General features: G+C 39.2%; 1 protein-coding gene across 3 annotated transcripts in view; it reads right to left on the bottom strand.

Moving 5' to 3' along the window:
- Positions 1-23,871, bottom strand: part of PHF21B (PHD finger protein 21B) — a 166,088-nt gene that overhangs the window by 140,948 nt on the left and 1,269 nt on the right. The window lies entirely within an intron of this gene.

Raw genomic sequence — 23,871 nt, 5'->3', positions numbered from 1 at the left:
GTGTACCAGAGATCTGCACATTCTGAAAAGGAGTTTCAGGCAGATAAAAAGGCAGTTCTAGAGTACTGACGCTATAGAAGTGAGTGCTACTATTCCACCCCTAGTCCTGCACAACATACAGCGTGATTTGGCACAGACATAAACTCAACACTGAAGTAAGTTTGGAGCTTATTCCCCAAGTATCAATACAGCCCTCAGAAATCTGTAAGGTTCCTGAAAGATCAGACTCTCTAAACCTTCACTTTTTTTGAGGACCTCCTCCCAGCCTGAATCCAGCCACTTCTATCCATGCAGCCAACAGCTTTCTGAGCAAAAAACAACAGCCAAGTTTCTGTATTATGTCACAACAGAAACACATCCTCAAAATGCTGCCATCAGTAAATGTGCAGTCACTTCACTACCGCTTCAAAATATTAGCCACTATTTTTACAAACGCAAATGCAGAAAAGACCATAGTTGTTATAACAGTGGAACTGTACCTGAATATTTAGCAGTGCCTTAAAAGCAACAACCAAATTAATTCACAGCTACCATTAGCTGCCAATTTAGCACAAACGTTTGACATTCCTAACAAAGAAGAAAGAAAACAACTAAATATTTTATACTGAAGAGTGCCTCAGATTTTAATTAATTTTTAGTCTTTGAACTTTGCAAGCAGCTACTTGTAACGGAGTTTACAAAGGCCATTTAAAATTGTGATGTTGATCAAGAAATCAATGCCCTTTCACAAAAGGCAACTCATTAGGAATAAACATTCATAACTGCCAAGTTTTCCACATAGAAGAAGCAACACCTGGAGGCTAGTGAAGCAAACCATGATCAGGGTGATTTAAAATTGTGACAAGATCAAAAATAGCTGAATATAGACATAAAAAAACAATCTGACCTGCTTAAAGACTTCAGTATTTTTAAAAATCACAGCCTGTATCTGTTCTCCCCTACATTCAGTTAAAACAATTGTTTTGGAATGTGAAATCTCTGAGGAAGCCTGACTGTGCTGTGAGAGGCACTGGCACTCCACTGAACTCAAGAGGCACAAACATCCCAGAGCAGAAGTTGCCTGGCAAGCCATAGACCAGTTCTGTGAGGCACTTCCTAAGTGGTACTACACATCCTCAACACCCTGCAGTTCAACAGGATTGTGAGGCACACATCATCTTCCTGATGTTTGGGAAGAACAAGGTAAAACCTGGGGCACTGGACAGATGTGACTATGACTGTCACTGCACTTTGGAATGCCTAAATTCCAACACCCAGACCAAGTATCCATTTGAAGAGATTCAGAGTGTATCTAAAAGGCTTTCTAAATGGCAGCGTTGGAGTCAGTTTGAGTAGGTAGGTATAGTTCAATCTACAGCAGGTAGGTATAGCTCAACCTACCAACTGTATTTACCTCCTGGTTCCACCTAGGAAGCAGAAAAATCAATTTCCTGTGTTATCATTAAACAGAATATGCTTGGAAGGAACCTGCAGCTCAGAGAGCTACTAGGACATGCAGTCAGTGCTTATTGGAAAGCTTCACCCCAGAATTACAGAAGCAAACCAAAAACTTCACTGCAACCCCCATTTGGCCATGAAGTCCTTGCTTCTAACTCACCAAGATCAAATGAAGTCTATGAAGCAAGACTGAAGAAATTTAGTAGTGAACCTTTTCAATAATCACAGAATCCTCTGGTGGAGGATCATGCACTATATCAAAAATGAATTTAACCTAAGGTGCATTAAGAAACTGGAGCTATTCTGGCTTTAAGAAGGAACCAGTGCTGTGGATGAAAGTTCACAGATGAGTGAATACAAAGAAACTGTGCAGGAAAGAACAAGAGCTTTCACAGTACACATCTGTCAGCTCTATCAGATTTCCAGCTAACACTCTAGCATTAATAGACACCCCATGGATTTTGCATGACTTGTTGAAGGTCTATGCAACCGTAAATTACCACGCTGATTGCACTAATGTATACATGGAAATCTCTATTTCTAGGAGACAGAATATAGATAATATTCCTCATTTGAATTTTTTGGTGATTATTCATGAAAAATTGAAGCATAATTTAATATTAGTTACTAAGACAGTTATAAATAGTCTGTAGTTAACTGCTACAGAACCTTGTGTGAAAGCAAGTAACCAAATGGAAAGATTTTATATGACAGGTCTGTGGGATTAATCCACTCCATAGCATGCTGCAAACCTATTGGTAAAATACCAGTGACATTGTTGATCAGTGTACCATATGCTGCAAAATAATACAGCACAGTTCTGCTTTTGTAAAGAATGGTTTGGGCCAAATGGCAGCCATAATCTTGAACACAGGTCTTACTAACCAATCCATAGCCTGGGGGAAACATATAACTTTATTTGTTTGTTTACTTATAGTAAGGTTACTTCTGCTGAATCAGCTCAGTAAGCTGGCTCATTACATCACCGCAGGAGCATCATGCCAGGGCAAGGTAAAAGGTGGCCACATCCTCACTTAAGATAGCACCAAAAAATGTGAACACTTCTGATAACTCTGCCCTTGCTGAAGAAAAATGAAGTCTTGCCGATGATGTCAGTGACAGCAAGAACTCTAATTCTCATGAAAACAGAGCTCCTGTTTTCATTAACAAATGAGTCTGTGATGTGATGAAAACACTTCTCCTGGATTCATCTGGCCCTTGCCTGACACATCACTATACAAAGACCTCTTGACAATACATTGACCTATATTAGTCCACCAGGTTTTCAGACCTCACTTCAAATCTTATTTCAAGACTGTCAACACAAACCAGTGAACAGCAGTGAGGTTGTACATTCTGAAGGGAAGAAGGGCTTTGTTTTGTATTTTAAAGAGAGAACATTCTCAGTTTCTCAGGGATTTCTGTGTTGTACATCTTTGAATTTAGATATTTTGGTATCTTTGAATTCAGGTATTTATATGATCATGGCAAAATTACAGTTATATCATTTATATGTATATACACTACAATCAGACTACTCAGCATTCTGATACTCAACAATCTTGAAGGTATTTATTCTGAGAGTATACTACGGTGATTATTTAAAATAAGAGCAGTCTGCTACTTGTGCTTTAAAAATAGGAAAGGAGGATCAGGTTTCCTTAAGGGACCAGCTAAATTATACATAGGAAAAAAATCACCAAAGCAAGGAACTGATTTTATGCCTCCAGAGACCCAATCCAGTCAGTCAGCCACTAGAACATTCTTTCCAAGTCACGTCAAATCTGGGGCCTTTCTATACCTCTTTGTTCCTCCTTTTTTTTGTTGCTGTCACAATTAAATTAAGCTTTAACCTACCTACCAGGTGGTCAACTGCTCTGCTGCCCTTACTCAGAGTTAGTTGCTAGATGGAGGACAAAGACAGCAAACCCTCTGAAGTACAGACAGTCTGTTAGACCTGTATCTGCAGTATGTTACAACAGTGCCTTAACTTTGGCTGCCATATCGCTCTGCACCGAAATAATAACTCCAAACCAAAGCTCTACAGGTTCCAGAAAACTTTTGATTCATTCATGAGTTTCTTAGAGTGGCCACCTCCATGAAGTAAAGCCAGCCTAGAACCCTGTACGGAGTAAAGCAGGGTGTACGGCCCACTCAATATGAGGGGTTTCCTATAGCCTCTCTTACCCTATGTGTTACCTATACCCCAGAGGGGAAATTAAAAATATGTTTCATTTTAAAGTTTTACTGCCCTTTGCAAATACCAATGAGGAATGCAAAATACAGAATACAGTTTTAGCTGCACAATCTGGTGGCAACAGCACAGACAGAACAAAAGCCAAGCTCTACGTCCATTAGAGGAAGCAGGGACACGGAGAGCAACCCCTGGAGCAGGTGTACCAGGCAAAGCTTCATGATGCAGAATTCTCAGCCATTCCTGAGGATGGTCAAATGTCAGCCATTCCTGAGGATGGTCAGCTGCCTACTGAAATAAATGGAAAAGTACAAATGCTGTTCACTAGTGACAAAAAGGGTGCAAAGATTCTTCTAAGTAGGAAAGAATTCTGAGATACTTATAGCAAGGGCACCTTTTCAGCTTGAAGAGTCCACCACTCACATCGGATGGCAGATGAAACTCTTAGGTAAGAGTAAGCTTAAAAGAAAAAAAAAAGTATCAAAAATATTATAATGAAACCATTTTAAAGCTCATTTTCTAAGGAAGTGATACTTACAGAATTACAATACTTTTGTGTGTTACTTTGAACCTATTGTGGAATTTCAACAAAACTGGACAGAAGGGTAGACATCCTGAGGATATTAAGTTACCAGCAAGCTTCACAAAAACATGAGGCTCATTATTTGGCCTAACTGAATGTCAGGCACCATTGACCACCTCTCAACAGGCACTAGAGAATTAGTATTTGAGAACACCTTTGTATTCCCCTGTCACTACAAAACCTTGAATCAGAGTTTGCCTGTTCCTTACATACTAAGATAAGGCACAAAACCATCAAAACCCTAGTTTCCAAGCCTTTATGCTCACAGAACAATATATATAAGAGAGAAAAAAAGCCACAGGACCATTAGGCTTAAATAACCACAGCTATGTATTTGCAGCAAACTGAGATCCACACCATTTTGTCAGCCTGACTTAACTGAGCCATGTTTCTACAGTGTTTTGAAGGTCAACAATATTACAAAAAGCTTTCCGTGATGTCTGTTAAAGAAGCAAGCAAAATAACAACTATTATAATTCCACTTCCACACATGCATAACTTGGCCTTGGAAACATCTGTTTGCAGAATTAATTCTGACTCCACGCTCCCAATCAGATGAAGCCTCTCTTTGCTTTCCTTTGCTTTGCAGCACAAGTGTTTCACTCTCATATGAAACTCACCAGGTCACTGCTTGACATCTGGCTTTAGCACTGGGGGTTTTCTTAACCTGAACGAAACTCTTTCATATGTCTGGGGATTTCCAAGAGTGAATGTAAATACATTTTCCCCATTTTAAACCCGTACTGTTTCAGCTGTCAAGGACAGCACGACTGATCTGTAGCCCACTGACTGAAGGCAGTGAGAACTAGTCTAGCCGGTAAGGAAGTTGAACTGAATCCAGGCTGCATGCCAGGGACTCTTTCAATTGACTGAAATGGCTTTGGGTCTGGGTCTCTACTGGTGATGCCAACACTGACTAAATCTGGAGAGGAAAGAACATGTTGAAGGTCACTGGGGAAAAAGTCACTTCTGAACATGTTCCTTGGAGAGTTCCTACAAATTTAGTGAAGTTTAATGCATCCTACTGTTGATTGTTCCTTCCCATCAGAGAACCCCCAGGGGCTGCTGGACTAAGGCTGACACTGGAGATAGGAACTTAACAGATCAAGGGCCTGGGGACAGAGACCAGAGATGCTGCTGTGATCCATCCCCCCTGAACAACGTATACATGGGGCTGTAGTTACAGATGGGTTTCAACAAAAGCTCTCACTGTAGAAGCACTTAGTCTGCTTCAGCTGAAGTTAACAGTAAAACTCGTATTGACTTCAGCAAGAGATACTATAGGCCATTGTCAAGAGCTTTTGAAAATCCAATGCTGCGTCATTAAGCTACACAGCAAAAAGCCGATCTGTTGAGCAAGAAAAGTCTAGCTGCACACACTGACACTTCTTAGAACCGAGCTGCGCTTAACTGTACTACTCTTTACGCCTTAAGGAACAGACCAAAGAGCATGCTGGAGAGGCAATGCAACTACAGATATAGAACTGCATTTAAAACCAGACTCCCTGTATTCCTTACAAGCTTCTGACTGTAATCCTGTAATGTTAGCTTTATATACGCAGTGTTTCCCACCCCTCACTGTGATTAGTGTAGTTTCAGTCTGAAAATTAAGTTTTGTGTTACATCATCTATAGACTCGTTATACTTGGAAGCATCCCATCTGCAAAGTGATTCACATGATGCTGCACAGATATAAAATTCCAGAATGATCCAACACAATGTTTACTTCTAGCTACTAAGTCCAACTAAGCTCAGGGGAGGGGGAAGAGGGTTGAGTCTGATGCAAAACTGCCTTCAGCTCTTACAGACTGTGAAAACACATGGGGAGCTTTTCTAACCACCAGGAAGTTCCAACATCCTTAACAGGTAGTCTTGAGTTACTCCAAAGAAGTTAGAAATAATTACCCAATACCTGAAGGCCGTGGTCAACTTTGTGAAACAATCACTGCCTCTTTACACATCTACATACACTGATATTTTGTGAAATAAACACACACCTGGCCTGAACATGAAAATCCAAACTACAAACCCTTGCAAATCAATGTACTTACGTGTATCTCTGCATCAGAACACAGTAGTTACCCAAGGAAATGAGGGGAGACAAAAAGATATTAACAGGGTGCATTTATTGACAGGTCTGTTAAAATCCCACTTTTACTGATACTGACCCAAGTTCTCCACTAGTGTAAATGTACCGATTTCAGAAAACTCCAAACTAGCAGAAAATACGACCTATACCCCAGATGTCCCATCTGCAGAAACAAGCCTACAGGATGGCAAAGAGCAAATTTCAAGTACCCCTGTAAGAACTGTGGTTAGTCTAAAAGCAGTTTCAATATTACAGCACTCCATCAACTTCTGCAGAGTTACTCCTGGCGTACATTGGAATCAACATCAAGCTCTCTGCCTCAAAAATTCATAAAAGACCAAGTTGCAGAGTTAAGCTCAACCTGCCCTTAAAAGGGAAGTACCAGTGTCTGGATAGCCAATGTTTAAGGCAAAACAAAAAAAATCATAGCAACTCTATATTATCAACCCTAACCACATAGCTCTTCTGTAAGTTTTACAACGCAGTGGTTATCAGCAGCAGCATGTCAAGTGCTGAAACAGTTATGGTAGGGGAGATAGTTTTAAGTGGTTCTTCTTCTGCCTAAATTCATATCTGTACTTTAATTTTTAACTAAGAATTTGCAGAATTCTTTACATTTGCAGAAGGCCAGAGATATAATATTAACCAATTCAAACCGCTGCACTGAAGTAAACTGGTAAAAACTTTCACCAATTTCAGCTATGTGAAAGCAAACTTTGGGTTGAGTAAAGTAACAGCAATCCTTTCAAGTGCCCACATGAATTATCGCCTCTTAGTAGCTTTCCTGTTTGAGTTTTTCAAACACCAAGAAACAACCTAAGTGTTTATCTGCTGGCTCAGTTCATTAAAGTGAAATGAACGGCATCTTGTCCCTTCACATCATACACAACTCCTCTTCCTCCCATGGGAGAAAACAAACATACATCTGTCTCTGCTTGTAAAAAGCAAGTTATAATGTGCATTGGTCAGGCTATGGCAACTCAGAGAGACAAAGCTCCACCAATTCTCCTCCCCCTAGATGGCAGCCAGTATCTCTGCGCACAGAAAGGAGCAGTGTGAGGTATGGAAACTTCCTCCTCTCCTCCAGTGAAAATGCTGGGAGGCCACGCAGAGCCTGCTAATACTGCAGAATCCCACAAACACAGCTTTTTAAAATACACTCCTACTTTTTCTAATGATAGGATTGATAAGATGAAACAAACAGTTTTACACCTTGAATCTCCAAAACTAGCAGACTCTGGTACTGCAGTTAAGGTGGCAAGAATTTTTCTGGAAACTGAAGGGAGAGAAGGGGAAAGCTAGAGGGATAAGTCTGTGCCTTTCAGGGTTCAGCTGACAGATACAGAGAAGATACAAGAAGTTTTACATCAAAGTTCTTGAGAGAGAAGGTGGTGTCTTTTCCAGTCACCATCAATACCCTTTTTTTGTCAGGCTGACCTTTCTGTGTATGTTGCACCAACATTACATCACACTTGCTTTTTCACCTCTCCCCTTTTTTCTGCCACCCAAACTCAGAAAAGGATAGGCTGACAGGCCAGACTTCACTGCTGTCCCTTACTGGCAGAAAGAAGAAATAAGGATTAAAATACTGCATGTTGCTGCTTTGCTTTATGACAGTGTTTAACACCCTACCCGAGTTTATTAATAGCAGTTTCGCAAGCTCACTCATTCACTTTCAAGCATGCATCTGTACAAACCATGCCATCTTCTGGTGCTTCCTGGCAGCAGAAAAGAAATCGCAGTGTCAGAACTTAAACTGTCACCTCCACCTCTTGACTGCGTAGAGAGCCTTTTTTTTTTTACACCCTGTATCAGAGCACAATGCTGCACTCTGATAAAATGTTTCAAGCTTCTTCCAGGTACCAAAATCACAATGGAGCATGAAGTGCCAGAAACCTTCTGACTTACTGGGAGAATACCAACATGGTCCTACAAGCTAAGTTAGTAACCTCTGTTTTGAAAAAAGGAAAACAAAACCCCTCTGTATTCAAATCATTAAAAAAGACACTCCTATGACTGATGCTTTAAGAACCAGAACAGTAAATAATTTTAAATCAGTTTCTTAATATGACAAAAGCATCTGTGCATCACGAAATTTACGACAGCTGGAACTGACTCCCCACATAGAGTAAACAGAGACTGGCTAACACGCTGAGTTACCCTTTCATCCCCTAACATTTTTTTGCATATCCTGGAGAAACAGTTCCAAACATTACAGCTCGCAAAGAATTTGTTGCTATGTATTTTATTCCCTCCAGCCAGCCAAGGCTCCTCAATGCCTTTGCATGTCACAGATTCCCTTGGATATTAAGAGACTGGCTGTTTGCTTCCACTTTCTCTATTGGAAAGTTATCCAGAACCTCATTCTTCTTGTCACTTCTTTGAGATTAAGACCCAACCTCCATTTCTACTGTAGTTGCAGTGTACCTGTACAATTTACTTTTACTCAATGTGTATCTCTCAAGTTTTAAAGAAACAACTGTTACACACCAAGCACACCACTATACACTAATCCCTTAGCATACGCAGCTCTCTATTTAATTGTGTGATGTAGTCATGTGTTTCTATGCAGACTCATTACTGTGGAGGAGTGTCACACCATTGAAAAACAACCTGACAGCATGAATTCATGACTGTGTGCCAGGTAAGAATTGTATAAGGTCAACTATATCTGTGGTATCTGAGCATCTTCTGGGGAAGAAAAGAGTGGTCACTTATGTTATGGCACAACCCTGATACCACTAGGTCAGTGAGACCTCCCCTAACCCAACCTATACAGTCCCCAGTCCCACCACCACTGGCATTTTGATCCCCTAGCAGGCTGCTTACACAGCTCCTACTAGCACTGGTCTACAGTGGTAAAGTTTCAGGTCCAAAAATACTACTTTTTAACAAAAAGGAATATTGGAAGACTACTCATTTGTTCCCTTATTTTATTACAGCCTATAAGTTGGGGCTGTTCAGCCTGGAGAAGAGAAGGCTGCATGGAGACCTCATAGCAGCCTTCCAGTATCTGAAGGGGGCCTATAGGGATGCTGGAGAGGGACTCTTCATTAGAGACTGTAGTGATAGGACAACGGGTAACGGGTTAAAACTTAAACAGGGGAAGTTTAGATTGGATATAAGGAGGAAATTCTTTCCTGTTAGGGTGGTGAGGCACTGGGATAGGTTGCCCAGGGACATTGTGAATGCTCCATCCCTGGCAGTGTTCAAGACCAGGTTGGATGAGGCCTTGGGTGATATGGTTTAGTGTGAGGTGTCCCTGCCCACGGCAGGGGGGTTGGAACTAGATGATCTTAAGGTCCTTTCCAACCCTAAATATTCTATGATTCTATTTAACTTTAAACAATGCCACTAGTATGCTTTTTTTCAGTTACATTTGCTTACTTTTCTGCACAGCAAAATGTTAAGAGTAAATTAAGCCAAATAAGATTCAACTGTGTTTATGAATCACATTGATTTTTCTGGGTCTCATGTACCAGATAACGCTACAAACATTAGGAATCTGAAAACAGAGGCAGTAAAGATAGGAAGACAGCTGGGAGCCAAAACTACCAGTGTGTAGTGGAAGTTCAGTTTTCACTGTATGATTACTTGCACTACTCCTTATAGACATTCACATTAGAAACAGATAATCTTAGTCATGGCAAGTGATAGCATCAGCTGTCAACTTCTCTCAGACAGTGATGTATTTTCTTACTTGCCCTATGAAAGCTGAGGTAGGTTTACCTAAACAAAAAGTAAGAGGGGGTCATTTGTGCATTTTCCTAGGTCAGCTTTAAATTACCTCTTGGTACACAGTAAGGGAAGAAAAATGACACATCCATTCTGGGAGTTAAGAATAAATTCAAATTAAATGATTCAGCTTGAAATCACTACACTGAGCAGAGATATCATAACTCTAAATAGGGAGTTATTCAAACATTTTAACATGGACATCTGAATATAGAAAGGCTAGTAATGACATTCCAGTAGAGAAAAATCAATCACACCTCCAGTTATAGCTGGTAATTAAAATGAGGTGGAGTATATTAGCCTTAAGAAATAAAAGTGCACAGCACTTCAAAATGTCTAACCATTAATGATTTCAGTTACATTAAAACTCAGCTTGCTGCACATTTCCTGGGTATACATCCAGCAAAGTTTGTTCCATGCAAGAATGGATCAACTTCAAGCAAATAAACAGAGTAAGACTGAAAAGCGTGCAGAGGAATACCAAACCTTGTCTTAACTCCCCATCTAGCATCAAACTTGCAGAACAGAATTTCTGCCTATTGTCATTAGTTTATTAGGCTTAAAATCGTAGCTTTTATTTCTTGTGGGACAAGAGAAAGCGTCAGAAGTATAAACTGCTCAGACCTATGCCAGCTATGGGTATGTTCTTCCACAGAAACTCCTCAGCTTGCGGGGAAATGGGAAAGACAATCATCTTCCCATCTCAAACTTTTAACTATCCCTCTTGATCTCCCATCCCAATACTGGGGTCTCCCTGTTGTGTTCACAAAGAACCCATAAGCTTCTCTCTTCATTTTAGATATCATCTCTTACTCCTGTTTCTCATCTCTTTGAGTGTTTGGATCTCTGTACAGTCTGTAATCCTCTTCTGCCAGGTGAAGGTTTTTTTTCTCCCTAAAATATGAAGGGTGCTTATGTCAAAACAATTGAGTTAGGCAGAATCTGACCCTTGAAACATAAATCTCTGTGCCTACTTCTCCTTCTAAGCCATTTCCACTAAAAAAAAACAAACCACCACACAAAACAAACCAGGAAAAAAAACCCACCCAAACATTTTGGATGCTCTTAGTCTAGACAGAACACAGTTATCTCAGAATAATATTGGATAGGCTTGTAAAGCAACCAAATAATTTCTGTTTTAGACTGATTCATTGCACATTCAGCATATCAAACCAAATTCCAGTGGACATCCAGTACTCCATTTGAAGTACTAACTTCAACCCTTTCTAAGTTGAAATAGTGTAATGTCTTTGAAGGAATTGTTCCTACCTAACGGATACTTAACCTGGGAAGGTAAAATACCTCAGTGGATCATAACCCAGCAGACTATAGGAGCTCGGAGCTCAGCTGTGTCCAGAATCTTCATCGTAATAAAATTCAGGTCATGTATGTGGCCAATCTGGTGAGAACTATGCACCTGAAAAACTTTGTATGTTCACATGATAGGCTGCAACAGCCCAGCTGATGAATACATAAGTATCTGCTGATCAAAAGATCTTTTTCAAGCAATAGTGAATCATTAAGTAAATATGTAGTCATTTTTGCTTAGTTATTATTTTGACTTTGTCCTGGATTAACATTTCAAAGCTATTTTTAAAAGAAATTACTGCAAGTGACACCAAAAATCTGAAGGTTTAGCCAGTCTTTAGAGAAACACCATAGGCAAACTAACAGTGGCCTCAGCTGAAACTATCTTAATGAAAGAGTAAGACTCTTAGGGACCAAGTGAAACATTGTAATAGTGGTTAGTCAATTTAGGACCCTTTTTTTACAAAGAACAGCTTGGTGAATGGTGGAGGAAGTTACATCCACCTGGTCAAGATGCTTGGAAAGTATCAACAGTCACAGCTCAACTGAAGCCAACAAAACTGCTAACACTAGTAGAACTAAACAGTGCCAGCCAGTAGAAGGACCTTCAGGAAATACATTAGTAGATTTCAGTACAGCTTTCAGGACATTGGATCATCTTACAAAATCCATCGTTACCATTTGACAGCAATCAGTTTAATAGGTGGCAATTTCAAAGAGCAGCCAGGGACTGAACTGCAATAAAAATCACAGCTCCTCAACTTTAAGAAAATAACTATATGTATAGTATTTTCTATAAAACTATGAACATCTTTATAGGATAGCAAATCCATAACAGTGGATGGAATGGACCGCCTCAGCCAGCCTAAGCCAGGAATATTCCAGCTTGCTCGCTCTATATTTGTAACGTATTTGGCAAAGACACTCAAAGATGAGTTTTGGGGAAAGTTTATTCTGCTGCTGTGTATGGCAAAACATCAGCTACTATTGCCTTCAATTTATTAGTCACTTTGCATTACCTTATGGTCTGGGAGTTCTGGAAGGCAATATCATTAAGCCAAGCACTAAATGCATACAGAACAAAGGCAGACCCACATCCAAAGAGCTTACAGTTCAGCTCTTTAGAATGAAAAGTCAGAATGACTTTAATTAAGAAAATGCAAAAGGAAAAAAGGAGAAAATAACCAACTATAGACAAAATTTTTCAACCAAGAAGCCTGAAACCCAAAGCTTAAAACCGGACTTAGTCTGATAAATAAAAATGATATATTAAAGGTGTCAGAAATATGAGTTCATACTGAAGGCCTCATAAGCTCTGTGACTTAAAAACTCACGAATGCAAACAAAAATCAGACTCTCAGCCAAGAATATAGACTGACGCTCACTCTATTCTTAAAACAGGTCTCTGGCCTTTCCTCCACCCACCTAAGGCATATATTAAAGCCAAGTGTTGGCCTAGATTTCAACTTAAGTTTCATCAGTTGTTATGAATTTACACCCAAGTCTCAACATCACTGCATAGGAGCTGCTCATGACTCTCTTTAATCATCAGTGCTAGTCCTCTGTGTATGTTTGCACATACACATGGGGGGGAGAAGGGATGAATCTCCAGTGTCGAAAAAATCAGCTGAATGCTGCACTCCCACACTGAGTTTGGCATACGAAAATCATAGGCTTTTCACAATCCTCAGTTATATTATTCATGCAGAATGCACTCAGCTTTCTATTGTTCCTGCTCTCATTGTTTATAAATGAGTCTTTGCTTCATCTTGGGATGGAAGTTCCTTTAAGTTTCCCTTAGTAAAAGTACTTCTGTAATGAGGTGTAGTGCTAGTGCTCAGAGGGTTAAAGAAGTTTCAGGAAACGTTTGTGTTTCTGAAAAAAGAAACCAAACAGTATTTTCTTTCTTTGTTGAAGGAAAAATGAACAACTGGAGCTGGCTGATTTGTTTTGGCCAATCTGATACAGGTTACTAATTGCTTCCTAAATGTTTTGGAAAATAATTAAGTTCTTCATTTTGTTCTGTTACCACAACATTTGCAAAGGAAATTTCTAAATATGTCTAAAGACTCTTGCTTTTATACCTCACTTAAATATTCTCAGCGCTACCACATTAAAAAAAAAAAATTACCCTGAGACACAGTCTTCAAACATTGTGCACAGCGTAAATACTATTTCTCATGACAGGACATGAATTGTAATCAGAAACTGCCGGTCCCTTCTGTTATGGCCAATACAGCTGCAGAAAACCATATAACCCTTTGTCTAGCAATACTGCAAATTTCATGATTTAGCTTGTTTGACAGTTCAAGCTGTCATCATTAATCCTGGTGATTGTGCAAGATTCTGATGCATTTCCCCAGCTTAGAGTTTTTTCAATCCAATTTAAGTTAATAAACAGTGGAGTGAATTGTGAAAGAAAAAAGTAACTTAATCACACGGTAACTTAATCACTTTTGGCTTCAGAGGACATCCTTCTGCTTTGGGTCTAATATCACAGGATTTTAAAGGTAGGTGGGACTGTGTCTTTTACTCCTCCATTTGTGGCACACTTTCTGCTTTTAAAGTTCAAACGACTTCTTTTACGCTCTTATTAAGGCTGAGATATTGCAGATCCAAAGGGGATAACAGGCAGACTGCTGCCTGACATACTAAAACCAGAAAACTCAGTCAAATTTATCCATCCATATTTTAGAGTGAGAAGAAATTTCTGTTTTGAACTAAAGATTCAAGAAACATAACAGTTTGACAGTTATTGGAAATACATTTACATTTTACTAATGTTAAGCAAATAAATAATCAAATCTCTCTCAAAACCATTTCCTGTCTACTTGCAAATACCAATGGACTTCAAGAAATCTATGGGGTTTGTCTTTTTAATATTAAATCCTAAAATATTAGTGCTTAACACAAGTGTAATGAAGCCATCCCCAAAAGCAGTATCTCTAAGCCAACAATCTCTATCTTCTTTGGGCTCTCCTAACACTCTGGACTGCTTTCATCTGCCCTCTCCTCACCTGCTTCTCTCCCTCTGGCCAGATTCTGATTTTTATCACACCAGTGCAAACTCTGGGTAACTCCAGGGAAATATATTTCTGGATTTACACCTGCCTAGCCAGCAGAAAATGTAAATTGGGCTGAATAGTATTTCGTTTGCTCATAAACGGCATTTTTCTCCTTTAATTTATGAGAAAAAAAACAAAGTTCTAGATTCTATTGGTTATACAAATAATCAGTAGTTCTGCATTCCTTAACAGACCCTATTGAAAAAAGCTACTCACAGACTTTTCCACTCAAACATACAAACAGAACTTGGTCTTCAATTAGTAACAGAGAGAACAGAAAGTATTTCTTTCAACAAAGATAAGTTGTATAGGTCATTTGAAGGAGTGACAGTAATGCAGTATTTCAATTGGGCTTAAAACAACAGTTATTTGTTTATATATTTGCAGTTTAAGTGACAGGTTTTTTATAAGAAGAAAGAAAAAAGGTTGCAAATATTCCTGTCACTGCTATATTCCAATTATTTTTAGAGGAGTAGAGACGATAGATTAAAATAACCCTGTGTAACACTGGAGAGTAAAAAAACCTACAAATCTCGAAACTCGCCTGTGTGTGCAACGAGGACTAGTACTGAGTGGAGCACATACAAGTTAAAAAGTGCATTGAAAGAATCTTCATTTTTTTTTTTTAATTTAAATCCATGCCTATTCAAAACAGTCATATCTGAATTTCTAAGAGCAAGCAAAATCACTATGCATTTACCATACTAAATGCCTTTTTCATCAACTAACAAAACAGAACAGATACAAATGAACCAATCAGGGATTTCGAGTGAGCTATCAGTGCTGGAAAAGCTACTCTGCACATTCCAGTTGAGTCACCACAGAGAAGCAGAAAAAAAAAAAAAGGGGGAAAAAAAAAAGGGGGGGAAATAAATTACTGTGTGCAACTCCATCTGTAAACTGCTTCTCCCGCACTGGTATGTAATAAAATGTGTTGCTAAGATACAAGCTGCTAAAGAAGTTCATTAAAGGACACTTTAAACAAAGCTGCTAGACTCTTTTCCCTTTAAAGACTGCTTATTTGGTTCTGTCCCTTGTGTTTATAATTAGATCCTCTATATGAGAAATTGTGCTCCATTCAAGCCCACTCAGCAAAGAATGCTAATAAAATAACGTAAATAAGGCACTGGCTTAGGTTGTATATATTTATGGGCTATGGAGCTGTTGACAGAAATACATCAGAGTTCCACTTGAATTTTTTTAAATGCAAAATAAAGCTTTTCCAAGTAGCTTCTTTCAAAGCTGGAGAGCAGAAATGTCAGCTTCTGCACCCAGCATTAACTTAACTTTCAGAAAATACTTTCAGGCAAAGAAAACTGGCTTCTTGCCCAAAGTTTGGAGCTTCTGAGATGCCTCTCATATAAGCTTTTATGTGTGAGCCTTTGTTATCTACACTGAGGTAAAGGCCAAGATTGTTGATGTCTTTCACCTGGCAAGCTTTATCTTTTCCATCTGTGTATGAGTTCCTAGATGTATGTTAACAATTTTCAGAATTTCCTTGATCTTAAATATGTTAACAACACAAATAAGACTATTTTGGCACATTTTCATCGCAGGGAAAGATACGTTATCAAAAAGGTCTTTATCTTGTCTTATATAAAATACTTTTAGTCTCCGTAGTAACATTTTCATGGTAGGTGTATTTTGGTTTTTGTTTTGGTTGAAGGGAAAAGAATGGGCAAGGCATACTTTGCATTCCCTCATTGTGATGAAATTACATTTAAAGAAGTAATTTCAGCATTTATCTGTTCGGCACTTAATATCACATGAGATGCATAAATCACAGATGAGAGTTAGTATCAGTGATTATATAGGAAATGTTACTTGTCACTTTGTAACCTGCATCTCATATTAAATTCTGTATCACAGTCCCCAGTATGTATATATTTTTAATTACATTTTCAGGCTCATTTACATGCGCATATTGGCTTTCTGCCTGAATGATATCAAAGAGAAAGACCTTATGCTCACGCCCAACCACACATACACACAAGCACATTTATACACAGAGTCTGTACATTCCTGAGAATGGAAGCTTCTCTCATCTTTCTCATTCTTAAGAAGGCTTCGGTTCACCAATAAATCTTTAGGCAATCTTAGCTGATTCAAAGTGCTTTAGAAAAATGGAAAATTACAGAAAATGCAGGTTAATTTCTGCACATGTCAAAAGTATCAGTGATTCTCACTTGACTCATGTTAATGAAAATGTAATACACATTTTCACTTTCTGTAACCCTGTATGATTTTTCATCGATAGCTGAGTTTGCACAGAAGGGCTATTCCATTCCTTCTCTCTGGGTAAGAGGTAAGCTATATCACAAAGTACCAAGATGATCAAGTTAAATCAGTGTGGAAAGGAAAACAACCTATACACTACACAGATCTAACTTCTGTTTCAAGACTAATTGTATGTTTCTCTTGATTAAATGCAAGCAATCAGACAAACTTTCTGGCCAACACACTGCTCTTGCCACAGCCTCAATGCCCAGGCTCTTAAGAGTAAGTTCCAACTCCAAAAATTAGATTGCCTGTAAAAACCTCAAATTAACACAACCCATCATATCTACAGAATTCCCAGGTACTTATTGTTTTGATTTTACTGCAGCTGCATTTAGGGCCAGTTCTCTGGTTTACTTTTATTCAGTCAAAGGGTCATTTTGAACTTCTCCATGGGTTAAAAAAAGAAAACACATCCTCCTATTTTTCCCCTTCCTCTATATGTTAACCAGAAGGGTCTGCCTGTACATGTGGAAAAAAGCCCTGTGGTACATATTAGATTTCAATAGATGCTTACTATTGGCAGTCGCAGGTTGTAGCTAGAACTAAGCCGCATCAGCAATTTCATATGACACTCTGGAAATTGCTACTACATAACAATAAGTAGCTGAATCGAAAAAAAAAAAAAGGGGGGGGGGAGCATGTTTAAGGAAATACATTTTGGCCCAAGAACATTTCCAAATAAAAGTAGTATCACCTTAAGTAAAAAAAAAAAAAAACACAAACAAATAAATAAATAAATCAACAAACAACCCAAACCAAACCAACAACCCACAACAACCCATACATTTATATCCATGCATACAAGGGAAGTGTGGTTAAGGTGATTCAGCTATGACGATTGGATAAACCAAATACAAGTCTGTTAGGCTGAAATAACCGTCTACTTTCATGGCAGAAAGACAAATCTGCATTTCAATTAGTCCAATTCTTTCTTTTTTTTTTTTTTTTTTTTTGTTCTTCTTTGTTCTTATCTTAAACTTGCAGCCCATTTTCATACTTACTTTACGTCCAACTACTCTGTGTGTACAAATTGCCCTCCTTGACATCATGGCCACACATACACCATTTACCACAGCCTTGTTTTATTGATTTGCAAACTTCTACCCTTTAACTCTATTGATCAGAAATTGTGTTGATGCTTCAGATTTTGTTTTGGGGGACGGAGAGGAGAGGAAGGTATAATTTTATAATCAAGTACAAAAATGCTGCATATTTTATCTTTGATCACAAAGAAAAAGGCATAGAGAGAAAAGTTAAAAGTAACTGTATTAACGTGCCTTTATACGCCTTCATGCTTTCAACTTGAAAATCAAATCTGGAATGAGATGAAAAGAGATTTTCTCTACTTGAACATACCAGAAGTGTTTAGAGTGATGCAGTACCCCACTGGAAATGTGAGTTAAAATTACCATTCAAAACCCTTCTCTAGCACCATGCTATGGAAAGAAGACATTTAGAGACATATTCCTCTTCTCTTCCATAAGCGGAGTCCACACACAAGATCCTGAAGCAAGGTGAACTGGTATAAATGCCTGATGTGATACACTGCTCTGGATAAGCTGCATACATGGCACAAACCAGTGGAGAATTTGCTCCATTAAACCAGAGGTCTAGACAAAGACTCCTGCAGAAACACCACTTTCAACTGTCTAACTGTGTGTACTAAAAAACTAAAATAAATTCTAACTCCAAGACATAGAGTTCCTATACAAAACTACATCGAGTTTCTCTGAAAGGGTCTCCCCTTTCAAAGGGGATGTATTGTGTACATCTGAACAAATACCTGTTTCCTGCAAGTATAAATTAGATACTTTACAATGTGTAACAGGTAGCAAGTACTGTTAGTGTAAAATCAGAAGTGAAATAAAAAGGTATTGTTGGCATAATTCCTTTTTCTGAATAGACAAAGGCACTGTAAGGAAAAAATTGCTAAATCACAGGGATAATCATCATAGCCAGCTCCTCTAATGAGGCATCATGGGATTACTGGAGTTATTATAAGAGTCATCTTATTGAAGAAATTCAAAGTTAATTGAAATCAATTGTACTGTTCTGACAGCAGGTGTTTTAAGTGGCTAAAATATCAAAGTGAACTCTTTAAAATGGTTAGAATGAGTGTAACATTTACTTTTCAACTCCTAGCCCTGCCAAGTGATATACTGTACAAGTACAGAAAAATGTACAGTCAAAGAAAAATGCTGGAATGAAATAGCATTTCACATGCCAGTCAAGCAGCTACCAAACAAAAGGCGGTTCTAACCACCTCCAGTACACATTTTCATACAGATGTGCGATTCCCATGAATCTTACAAGGGCAACCTAATAGAAGACAGAAAGCCACAAGTATACATATTTCCACTGTGTTCCACCTCTATGAAAATGTCCTTTATTATTCCCTTTCCCCAGTATGAAATGCTACTGAAAGCACAAACAGAATGCTAGGAATGCCATTATGCAAGTTTCTTCTCCAAGAAGATGAAGGCAAATTCTTTCCTAGTTTTGTCACTTTTTCTACAGATAGCAAAAGCAACCAATAAATTACTAGCTGATTCTAGCACTTAAAAAATAAAAAATAAAAAAAAGAATCGGAGCTTTCTGAATTACAATCCAGAACTAATCTTTACTTTGATGCTGTAAGTTTCATTTGATTCTGCAGTTGTTCAGATTTCCCAGCAAACTCAGCAAGACCTCAATGTGCAGAAGAACTGTGAAGTCAAGTCCATATTTAATACCTGCTGTCTTTGTGTTTAAGGACTCAATCCATTGATTGAAACGTTTAATACTTCAACTGGGAGCTCATCACCCTGTCTCCCTCGACTTCATGAAGTCATACATAGATGCAATTCTTGCCACAACAAATGGGAGTGCTGTGTGTACCTTGGGACAGAGTTTGACATTAGGTTCAACTTGATTTGGAAATGACTTTCAGGTTTTATTTCAGTTCTCACTGAAGCTTATAACCCTTTTTTACTTCAACAATTTTGAAAGTACCCAGCCGTATGAAATACTGAGCTTTGGCAAATACCAACAATTTACCCTTTAACATGGGTAAACAATGCTGCCATTTCCAGGCACAGCACAGCATGAATTTCAACAAACCAAAAACACACTTTCTCCTTTTCTCCCAGCCAAAGATGCAACATCAGTAACACCAGACATCTTCAGCTAAATCGTTTCCAACAACTTGCATAAGAACTGTACTTAAATTTTAAGAAGTCTAACACTTTCCACAAACAGGCTTTGCTGGTGATCACCACAGGCAAAATACAGTCAGTGATTTAATTTCAGATATACTACCCAAAAATACAAACCAGCAATAACACCGGATGGGAAAGTCTGCATGACACTAATGTTGATTCTCTGCATAGATAGTAAATTATGGTAAAGAAATGAGGCAGTGCATAAGTGAATGGCATACACATAATGTCTTTCAGGAAGACATATTTTTATTACTGCGCTCTAGGACAGGCTGTCTGAATTCAGAGTTCATCCCAGTTGAAAATATAGTAGCCCACACATGCTCATTGTTAATTTTTAAGACCTGGCTCACCACCTAATGCTTATATCAGTAACAAGTAACTTCTGACTGGAGGTTAAAGGTTTGTGTATTTGTTTATCTTAACAATTAATAAGAGGCAACTTTCTAAAATTAAAAGACCCTTAATGACTCTTTAAGGACATAAAGAAAGCAAGAATCACATGCAGCAGAGCACCTCTGGTGTGCTTTAAGGCCAATGCTGGCTCTTATGATAGCGCTTTTATTTACATATAAATGCTTGTTGCTTGACAATTTAGATAAAAATGTTACCGCTGCTCTGCATGTGCTGTAGATTGAAGGTGTAAAACCACTGGACCAACTAATGGAGTCTTCACACATCATATCTTGTTAAAGAAGAGGTAACCCACTCTCAAATGCTATTACAATTCATCAAAACTATAGCAGATGAAAGATACTCTTCTAACAAAAGTCTAACTTTTGTCTTTCTGAGTTGGATGCCAAATTAAGTATTGACTGAAGCTGCATCATTTCAATAATGAAAATGATGGCTCTGTGGTGCTTATTTGAAAGCACTGAGAAAATATTAAAACTGCATTTAATTCCATATTTCTCTAAACAACCAACATAAAAGAAATATCAATGGCTGGCCAGGGATCCTTAATTAGGTTGCAACTTAAAATCCAACTGTGCATAAAAGTCTACTTTATATATTTACCTCATTCACCAAAAGTTGAGTTTGTCATTCAGTCCTTTCTGTCTTTATTTGTAGCTTTCAAGAAAAGGAAATACTGCCAGAAATGCCAATGACTACAATGGAAAACTGATGAATAGGGGTACTGAAAGATAACCCTCACTCCTGCTGTATTTCTAACAGATGTGGATGATGTGATCATCCATTCATTTTACTACCTGTTTCATCATCCACATGTGCAGTTTAATTGAAATGCAATTTTAGCATCTTTTGTATTCAGTGCATGCACAGTCAAAGGTATACATTATTGAATTATGAATTAGTTGTGCCTAAACAAATCTTCGGGGGGGCAAGGAGGGAAGGAATGTAAATACTTATGTAAAAATAACCTCCCTACTTACATTGCCTGCTTAAGTGTTTTGGTATAGCCACAAAAAGTGAGAGCTTGACACCTCTAAAAGGCTCCAACCTTAGCCCATCTATTGTCTCAGTAGCCTTCAGTGCACCTCCTGCATGCCCTCAAGGACCGATAGTTCATTTACAAGCCATTACCTAACGAGCAACTACTAATTATAGCAAGTCTGCAAAGTTACACTACCATTTTATGACTTGGTCAAAGGCTAAGACCTCCACACTCATTTCACTTGTGACCCAAGAAAGATTTCAGTTTAGACCTCCAGAGGTGGCAGTCTGGAGCAAAAGGACACCACACAACCAGCCAGACTCTTATTTACATACCTTCCTGTTGCACAGGATGACAAAATCAGTAAAAAAAAAAATCTAGGTTTTTGCCTAAACCCAGTAGTTTCCTGTTAGGCCAAATAGGCTGTTTACAGAATTTTAGTATTTTATGTTTAATTACTTCATAGTTTATAGATTTATTTATAAGGTTATGAGAAGGGCAAGTCATAAATATACAATGACTGCTTACTAGTTAGTTTAGATTATACATAAATATGTTGTGCAAGCTTAGCAAAAACCTTTTTCACTGAGCTGAATCAGAACATTCAAACTGTATTTTCAAATGTGTCTCTCTGCCTTATCTAAATTCCAACATGACACATAATAAATAGCTTCTCATTTACTATGATCATAAAAATTTAAACAGCCTTGAAATAGTTGTTACAATACAGGAGAAAATGATCAAATGTATGTTCTAAATACCCACTTAGAACAGTAAAACTATTTCCATATTGAAGAAAGAACACATAAAGATGTATTGTTGCAGTAAAGGCTGTTACCTTGTTTAAAAAAAAAAATCTTCTACTCAGTATAGTGGTATTAGACTCAACAACTTGCTGTTTTACACTGCAAAAAAAAAGGACTAACAGCCCTTAGCTATCACGTAGTGTCAGATTTGCTTTAAAAAAGAAAGTATCTGATTTGATTCCATACAGTGATTAAATATCTTTGTGCTCTGCTGAGTAGGGTATTCTATCCCCTCCCCCCTCCAAAAATGGCATCAAAGCAATCAAAATGGTAATGTTCAGCATGAATGGGGCCCCATCCCCCACCTTCAAACTCTGCAGACTTTTCTCCATGTTAGAAGAAACCAACACCCCTTCCTCACAAAATGGAAGCTTCCACTACCAAATTGAGAGTGCTGACAAATTCTGATTACAATAAACTGGAAGGAAAAGGGTGGCATATAATCACTATCACCTATGGGCAAAGATTATATATGCACGGATCACTTTTCAACTTTAACCACAACTCTGGCAAAACAAAACAAAACAAAATCAGGGGGAAAAAGAAGGGGAGAAAAGGGGTGGAATCGCACACGTGCCCCTTCGCCTCTTCCCGGAGGTCCCTGGCCGGGGAGGAGGCGGTGGCTGTGGAGCTGGCAGCGCGGCGCCCCGCGGGCGCTGTCCCCGGCCCCGGTGCTGAAGGGCTGCTGCATTCCGGTGGAACCGCGCTCGCTCCCGCCGCCCGCGGGGCCGGGAGCCGAGGGACGGGGAGGGGAGCCCAGCACTGCCGCGCCGGCCCCCAGGGGAGGGGGGCATAAGGAGCGGAGGGGTGGAGAGGGAAAGTTAACCCTGAGGGGGGGTGGCTCAAACAGATCTCCTACTGGCTTTGTCAACTGCACTTCCTGCCCTGGAAGTCCTGGAAGTGGGGACAGGGGCCCGGGGGGGAGGGGGTGCGGATAGTTCGGTGAGTGTGAATGCGAGTGTGCGGGCGTGAGCGTGTGCACGGCAGCGGCGGCCGCTGTCCGCGGTGCTGAACGCCCGCCGCCCCCCGCCGCGCCTGGCAACTTTCCTCCCGGGGGGCGGGGAGCGGGTCACGGGCGGAGCAGCGGTCCCGGGGGTTACTCGGCACAAAAAGAGGGACGAGAAAGTTTGGGGAGGGAAGGGGGAAAGAGAGAGGGGGGAGGGAGGGAGGTTTCTGGTTTGTTTTGTTCCCCTCCCCCGTTTTAGGTATTTTTTTTTTTTTCCCCGGCAGCTGAAAGAGGTTAATCTGTTTTTATTCATATTTTTGGAAGGGGGGGAAAAGTGAAAGTGCCTAAGTGAACTCGAATCAAAATCTAACACGTCAGATCAGACCAAGGGAAGAGAAAGGCAAGTGGGGAGGAAAAAAAAAAAAAAAAAGAAGAAAGAAAATAAAGTGATCAATAAAAATCAGTTTTGTAATCAAACACAGCAATGGCTCCCAACTCGGCTCCAGCCTCCTCCCTCCCAACTCTTGCTCTGCACATTACACGGAAGTGCACAAAGTAGCCCAAGACAGGAGAATTTTCCATATTCCTAAAACATGTCGACCAACTCAAAATGGACGCCTCATTTTTTTTTTTTTTTTTTTTTTACGTTTTAACTACTGCTTATCTTCCTACTACTAGTACTAAAATCATTCCTTCCCCCAGCAAGACATCCGAGACTCCGACCTCATTTTGAAAACATGCATTTTCTTACTTTACGCTTAGGAAAATGGATGTTATATTCCCTGCTGTCGGTATTTTTCAGCTAACGCAGACACTTTTCGGATGTTTAGATAGT

The sequence above is a fragment of the Pezoporus flaviventris genome, unplaced genomic scaffold, assembly GCF_033815535.1.
Source record: "Pezoporus flaviventris isolate CSIRO_AGI_PZ_B2104156 unplaced genomic scaffold, CSIRO_AGI_Pfla_v1 ptg000070l, whole genome shotgun sequence".
Classification (NCBI taxonomy): Eukaryota; Metazoa; Chordata; class Aves; order Psittaciformes; family Psittacidae; genus Pezoporus; species Pezoporus flaviventris.
The sequence above is the reverse complement of the archived record's forward strand: the minus strand, read 5'-3'. Positions and strand labels throughout refer to the sequence as shown.